The 7396-nt window shown below is 42.2% G+C and overlaps 1 long non-coding RNA gene across 1 annotated transcript; it reads right to left on the bottom strand.

The window, feature by feature from the left end:
• Nucleotides 1–4918: 4918 nt before the first annotated feature.
• Nucleotides 4919–7300, bottom strand: LOC123070356 (uncharacterized). Its single transcript, XR_006433619.1, has 5 exons — nt 6757–7300; nt 5509–6655; nt 5370–5432; nt 5224–5286; nt 4919–5143 (listed from the first exon to the last, which is right to left on the bottom strand). It is a non-coding gene; the product is annotated as an uncharacterized lncRNA (long non-coding RNA).
• Nucleotides 7301–7396: the final 96 nt, after the last annotated feature.

The following is a 7396-nucleotide window of genomic DNA, read 5'->3' as shown; positions in this document are numbered from 1 at the left end:
TTGATCATAAATACACAATTCATCGGATCTCGACAAACACACCACAAAAGAAGATTACATCGTATAAATCTCCAAGAACATCGAGGAGAACATGGTATTGAGAATCAAAGAGAGAGAAGAAGCCATCTAGCTACTAGTTATGGACCCATAGGTCCGAGGTAAACTACTCATGCTTCATCGGAAGGGCAATAGAGTTGATGTAGAAGCCCTCCATGATCGAATCCCCTCCGACAGGATGCCGAAAAAGGCCCCTAGATGGGATCTCACGGGAACAGAAGGTTGCGGCGGTGGAGAAGTGTTTTTGTGGATGCTTCTGGTGGTTTAGGGATATATGTGAATATATAGGGCGAAGAATTAGGTCAGGGGAGTCAGGGGCACAAGGCAGGGGGCACGCCCTACCCCCTGGGCACGCCCTCCCCCTTTGTGGCTCCCTCGTGGCTCTTCCGACTTGATCTCCAAGTCTCCTGGTGAAGGAAATATGCCCTAGAGGCAATAACAAAAGTTGTTACTTTTTATTTCCTTATTTCATGATAAATGTTTATTATTCATGCTAGATATGTATTAACCGGAAACTTGATACATGTGTGGATACATAGTGCTACCTCTTGAGCTTGCGTTGGTTTTACCTTAAAGAGGAAAGGGTGACGCAACAAAGTAGAGTAAGTATTTCCCTCAGTTTGAGAATCAAGGTATCAATCCAGTAGGAGACTACGCACAAGTCACCGAATACCTGCACAAACAATCAACAAACTTGCACCCAACGCGGTAAGGGGTTGTCAATTCGTTCACGGTTATTTGCAACAGTGAGATCTGATAGAGATAGATAAACAGTAAAGTAAATATTTTTGGTATTTTTGGTTTATAGATTGGAAAGTAAAGATTGCGAATTAAAGAAACGGCGACAGAAATTGGCAAGTTGACGGAAAACTGATATGATGTAAAATAGACCCAGGGGCCATAGGTTTCACTAGTGGCTTCTCTCCAGATTGTAAATATTATGGTGGGTGAACAAATTACTGCCGAGCAATTGATAGAAGAGCACATAATTATGAAGATCTAAGGCAATGATCATGAACATAGGCATCACGCCCGTGTCAAGTAGACTGAAACAATTCTGCATCTACTACTATTACTCCACACATCGACCGCTATCCAGCATGAATCTAGAGTATTAAGTTCATAAAGAATGAGGTAACACATTAAGTAAGATGACATGATGTAGAGGAATTAACTCAAGCAATATGATGAAAACCTCATCTTTTTATCCTCGATGGAAACAATACAATACGTGCCTTACTGCCCCTACTGTCACTAGGAAAGGACACCGCAAGATTGAACCCAAAGCTAAGCACTTCTCCCATTGCAAAAAAAAAAATCAATCTAGCAGGCTAAACTAAACCGATAATTCGAAGAGACTTGCAAAGGTATCAAATCATGCATATAAGAATTCAGAGAAGACTCAAATAATAATCATAGATAATCTGATCATAAATCCACATCGGATCTCGGCAAGTATTACATCGAATAGATCTCCAAGAACATCGAGGAGAACATGGTTTTGAGAATCAGACAGAGAAGAAGCCATCTAGCTACTAGCTACAGACCCGTAGGTCTGAGGTAAACTATTCACGCTCCATCGGAAGGGTAATGATGTTGATGTAGAAGCCCTTCATGATCGAACCCTCCTCTATGCCGGAAAAGGCCCCTAGATGTGATCTCACGGGTACAGAAGGTTGCAGCGGTGGAAAAGTGTTTTCGTGGCTCCCCTTGATGTTTTTGGGGTATAAGAATATATATAGGCGAATGAACTAGGTCAGGAGACCCATGAGGGGCCCACGAGGTAGGGGGCGCGCCCTACACCCTCATGGCCGCCTCGTTGCGTCTCCGACTTCATCTCCAAGTCTCCAGGTTTGCTTCTGGTCCAAGAAAGATCATCGCGGAAGTTTCATTCCGTTTGGACTCCATTTGGTATTTCTTTTCTGCGAAACTCTAAAACAGACAAAAAACAAAAACTGGTACTGGGCCCTCAGTTAATAGGTTAGTCCCAAAAATAATATAAAATAGCATATAAATGCATATTAAACATCCAAAACAGATAATATAATAGCATGGAACAATAAAAAATTATAGATACATTGGAGACGTATCACATAGACAAAATACCGTGTCCCTAGTAAGCCTCTACTAGACTAGCTCGTTAATCAAAGATGGTTAAGTTTTCTAACCATAGACATGAGTTGTCATTCGATGAACGGGACCACATCATTAGGAGAATGATGTGATGGACAAGACCCATCCGTTAGCTTAGTATAATGATCATTCAGTTTTTTTGCTATTGCTTTCTTCATGTCAAATACATATTCCTTCGACTATGAGATTATGCAACACCCGGATACCGGAGGAATGCCTTATGTGCTATCAAACGTCACAACGTAACTAAGTGATTATAAAGATGCTCTATAGGTATCTCTGAAGGTGTTTGTTGGGTTGGCATAGATCGAGATTAGGATTTGTGTCACTCCGAGTATCGAAGAGGTATCTCTGGGCCCTCTGAGTAGTACACATCATAAGAAGCCTTGCAAGCAAAGTGACTAATGATTTAGTTGCAAGATGATGTATTACAGAACGAGTAAAGAGACTTGCCGGTAACGAGATTAAACTAGGTATGAAGATACCGACATCAAATCTCGGGCAAGTAACATACCGATGGACAAAGGGAATAACGTATGTTGTCATAACGATTCGACCGATAAAGATCTTTGTAGAATATGTGGGAGCCAATATGAGTATACATGTTCCGCTATTGGTTATTGACCAGAGAGATGTATCGGACATGCCTACATAGTTCTCGAACCCGTAAGGTCCGCACGCTTAACGTTCGATGACGAACAGAAGACAATAAAACAAAGGTGCATATGCTTGAAAACTTTTGCCAAAAAAAAGATATATAATACAAAAAAAGATATATAATACTGAGAGATGCTAGACATACAGACTAATTTTTACAGACTCAACGGAGGGGCACATGTCTCATCTTTGGTTTGGATTAGGGAGAGGCAGCCCCACCACCCGACCCAAAATTCTGGGGGAGGGAGATTAATTACTTTAACTATCCATGAAAGTCTGTTAGTTATCCGCGGGTGTAGTACTTTCTCCGTTTTTATTTACTCTACATATTTATAGAAAACAATATAAACATTTACCATAACAAATCTATATGATGCGAAAGTACATTCAATAATAAATCTAATGATATTGATTTGTTATTGTATATGTTAATATTTTTGTTTATAAACTTGATCAAAGTTTACGAAGGTTGACTTTGACCAAAGCTAATACGCGGACTAAATAAAAACGAAGGAAGTATTATTGTTTAACACACCGTCGATCAAGTACCCTAATAAGGTCTAAATTTTCTCTGCACTTAATTAAGCTTCCATATTTGCTAGTATAAATTATCATATTTCCATTTAGTACATGGCATGATCATTTAACGTAGTAGTGATATTAGGCCAAACTATCATCGAGCGAGCTAGTGTTGACTCAACTTTCGGCTTGTTTCAGCTACATAATTTGGACTTAGCTCATTTTTTGTTCGAGTCGATCTTGAATTGATTCAGAAAACAAGTTGGTCTGGAGAGTCTGGAGATTTTCTTGCAGACCAGACAAGCCGCACCGTTGCCGAGAAATCCCATGCGGAGGGGCGAGCCAAGGACATGCGGCCCCATGTTCTTTTTTTTTCGAGAGTACGCCAAAAGCGTACCATATTTTTATAGAAGAAGAAGAAAAGTTATAATTACAAGAAGTGTGGCCCCAATGCGAACATACGGCCCACACGGATACAACAACACCAACACCACCCAAACTGCCTCTAGGCTAACTCCTCATGAACCGTTGTAGTCCACTAACACCACCTACCGCCTGTGACCACTCCGCTATCTCTTTTAGCGTACTATCAACAAGCTCCATGCTCTGACTCCACGCTTCCGCGCGCGCCATTTCCTTTTCGGCGCTGCTATACGTACGACACATTTGTATCGGATGCCTGTACGATCATACGTGGCAGAGCTGCTGCGAGCGTGCGCGGGCAGGAGGGGCAACAGAGAGGACCATCCACCTAAATCCACAGCCCAAGACCAACCCATAGCCCATGACCAGCCCGAATTGACATAGTCCAACGCCATCTCTTCTCATCCCCTCTCTCTCTCGCGCGCGCGGTCGACGCGGTGGCCGCCGCAACATCCCACCGACGGCCGGACCTGCACATGGATTTGTGGCCCTCCGCAACCCCGACAAACATCGCCTTTCTATCTCTTTCATCGTCTTCATCCGCAGTCGTTGGTGCAACAGTCCGCGAGCACGCTATCGTCGTCTTGGTCACCGCCGCCGCCATCCGCGCCGCGCCTCTCATCAATCACTTGTCTTCCTGTCATGCTGATCTGAGGTTGAAAAGAGTTGTCGTGATCTTCTGTAACTTGGATTGCTAATCTAGTGGCAAGAAATTGACTTGTAAATACAAGAACCGGCTGTTCCTCTGTTATTCTGTACTCTGTCGGCTACATGTGAGCTGGTTGTGAAGCCATCGGCATGTGAAGTTACTTGTACTCTCAAAGTGCGCATATGTGAAAGGAATGACACTATGACAATTATTTCTTTCAGATTTGTTTCAGTTTTTCTCTCCAGTCAGAGGTACTGCTAGTTGACCGAAATTCAGAACATTTTCTCAGATTACAGAGTTAAACCAAACAAGCTGATCTAGATAACACAAACAGATGGCTCTAACAATATGTTGGTCGAGAGTTTAAACTGTAAATGCAGAAATATTTCAAAAACATAAGTGAAACACAGAAACATTTAAATGAATATAAGATAATGCAAACAAGAATTGCTCTTGTACATATCTCCAAAAGCTGATCTAGATAACTCTGTCTCCAAAAGAGATAAATTAGTACTCACAAGCTGTTCTAGATGACACAGACAGATGGCTCTCACAATACGATTACATTAATGAAAATAAATGGAGGCATCCAATGCTATAAGCGACATTGTCGTCAAATCCATTCAGAAGTACAACAGACTCCAGAGCATGTATTTTTCATTCCTTCAGGTTGGCAGCTAGCAGATCCATGGCATTTTTCTTTCCCTTTCAAATTAAAAGAACCGAATTAGTCATTGACAAATAGTTTCTAACAACAAATAGTTGATTGTGAATATGTGTAGCACCTGGAGAATATCAATGTAAGAAATGATATGAGTTGGGGTAGCATGCTCATCTGTTTGTAGTTCCTGGAACAAGTAGCATGTAGCAATGCTTGAGTGTCTTATATATTGGTACTGTACTGTAAATTACAACTTCTCAAACTAAGTACCTGAAACTCATTTAGAAAGAACCAAGAACTTCCAGCCCCATATCCTTCATATTGAATATTTCCCTGAAGAAAAAAAGCTTTACACATAAAGGGAAACATGTTGAAATACTATAATAACAGTATCTGAATGAAATATTACCTCTGTTTGTTTTGAACTCTGGAGCCCACTTTTTGATTTGCTGACGTAATTCTGCTATAAGGTAGTTCTTACACTTTAGCAAGTTACAATGGCAAGAAAAAAAATAACTGTAAATCTAGATACCTTTCTCCCCTTATGAGTCTGCACTTCGGTTGTACTTGTTGGCACCTGCCGCTTCTTTGCTCTCAATTTTTGGATCACTTGATCCACTTTAGATATCTTTCTCTTTGAACGAGGACGGCCTGCACTGCGAACAGGGATTGGACTGAGTACAAGTTTTTATTTGTTTAACATTGTATCTTCATGCTTTGATGTTGGATCTTCTGCCTGTACTTGAACAGCATGGCTAGCACGGTATGCATCAACCTTTCTTGCATCTGCCCAAAAGACATTTCTCAGTCTTCCATCCTTATCCACATCCATAAGATGGAAAAAGTCAGGATCTTTTGATTGCATCCGAAGAAAATATTGGTAGACAGCATGTGCATCTCCGGCACCAAGTTTCAGCCTTCTTGTCTCTTGCAAATAGTTCCTGCACTCCTTTTCACCGAACTCAAGATTACCATACCCACCAGCTTCCATAACAAGTGAACCAAAATTTTTATTCAGACGAATTCCTGCTTGATCATTCAATTCCAGCCTTCTCTTGGCATGCAAGTCCAGTTTCTTGTGACATCTCAGAAATCTGGCTTTACTTGGACTTATAGGATGATTGTGGTCAAGCGTAATAGATGTAATGCAGAACTTCTCCTCACAACGAGAGAAATTAATCTTAGCTGGGCATTGCATCCTCGTTGATGGATTAGGTTTAAATGAGTTCTTGGATGAATATTGAGCCTTCCCTTGCCTGTTACAAGCAAGAGTAAAATAAACAAGCTTGCTATCTTCTCCATGTCTAGTGGTTCTTCTTATTACACCAAATCCCTCTTTTTTGGCATAATCTTTAGAGAAGTTAACAGCAGCATCCTCACTATCGAACGTCATCCCCTTCTTAGGCTGCAACATCATGATCTGCTCTACTTGTTGATCATCCGAAGAACCCCTAATTTCCTCAAAGATGAAAGCATCTTCGTCAGCGTCTTCAAATGCTCTGTTCTTATCTACTACTTCACCAAAAATCAGATTTGGCTCCATCACGAATTTAAAACTGCCAACAAAAAGATCAAAGATATTGTGTGAGGGCCATAAATTAAATCTAGGGCATGTGTAGATTGGATCCGGGCAATGCATCTGATAAGTGTGGATTACCTTCTGACCAGCAAGGAAGGGATCGAACTTCTCTGTACTAGCTGCAGATTACGCAAGAGTGAGATTGACTCACTATCACTAGTGAGCAAGGGAGGGATCGTGAAGGAGTTGGACGGCCATGTTTGGAGGGAAGAGGAGAAGGCGTGAAAAGGCAGTGGCGGGGAGAGGAGAAGGCGTGAAAGTTTATGGGTTTGGGTAGACTGGGTTTGGGTTTGGGTTTGGGCTGGACTCTAGGCACGGGCAGGATGGGCTGGACTCTAGGCACAGGCACGAAGGATTAGCTTTGCTGGAAGGATCGTACGAATCGTATGCACACAGTCGTGTGTGAAGCAATTCCGTTTCCTTTTGTCTTCCCACTCATCCGTTAGTTAACGGCCGGACACGTAATCAATCGCTTGTTTTTTAGAACACGTAATCAATCGCTTATTAATACCACACCACCGTCAGTTCAAGGAAACGAAGAAGAAAAAGATACCACAGCACCGCTGCGCACGGCTAGTCGGCGAGAGAGCCGTCCGTCCGCTTTGGGATCCCAAAATTAGCAAATCGAGCTTCGGGAGGAGGATCGACCACTTTCCCCCCTTCCCAATCCGCCTCGACGCGGCAGCGATTTTCCACCGGTCGTGGCGAGGCCCTCCCC

The sequence above is a fragment of the Triticum aestivum genome, chromosome 3B (genome assembly GCF_018294505.1).
Source record: "Triticum aestivum cultivar Chinese Spring chromosome 3B, IWGSC CS RefSeq v2.1, whole genome shotgun sequence".
NCBI lineage: Eukaryota > Viridiplantae > Streptophyta > Magnoliopsida > Poales > Poaceae > Triticum > Triticum aestivum.
This window is presented reverse-complemented; position numbering and strand designations above follow the sequence as displayed.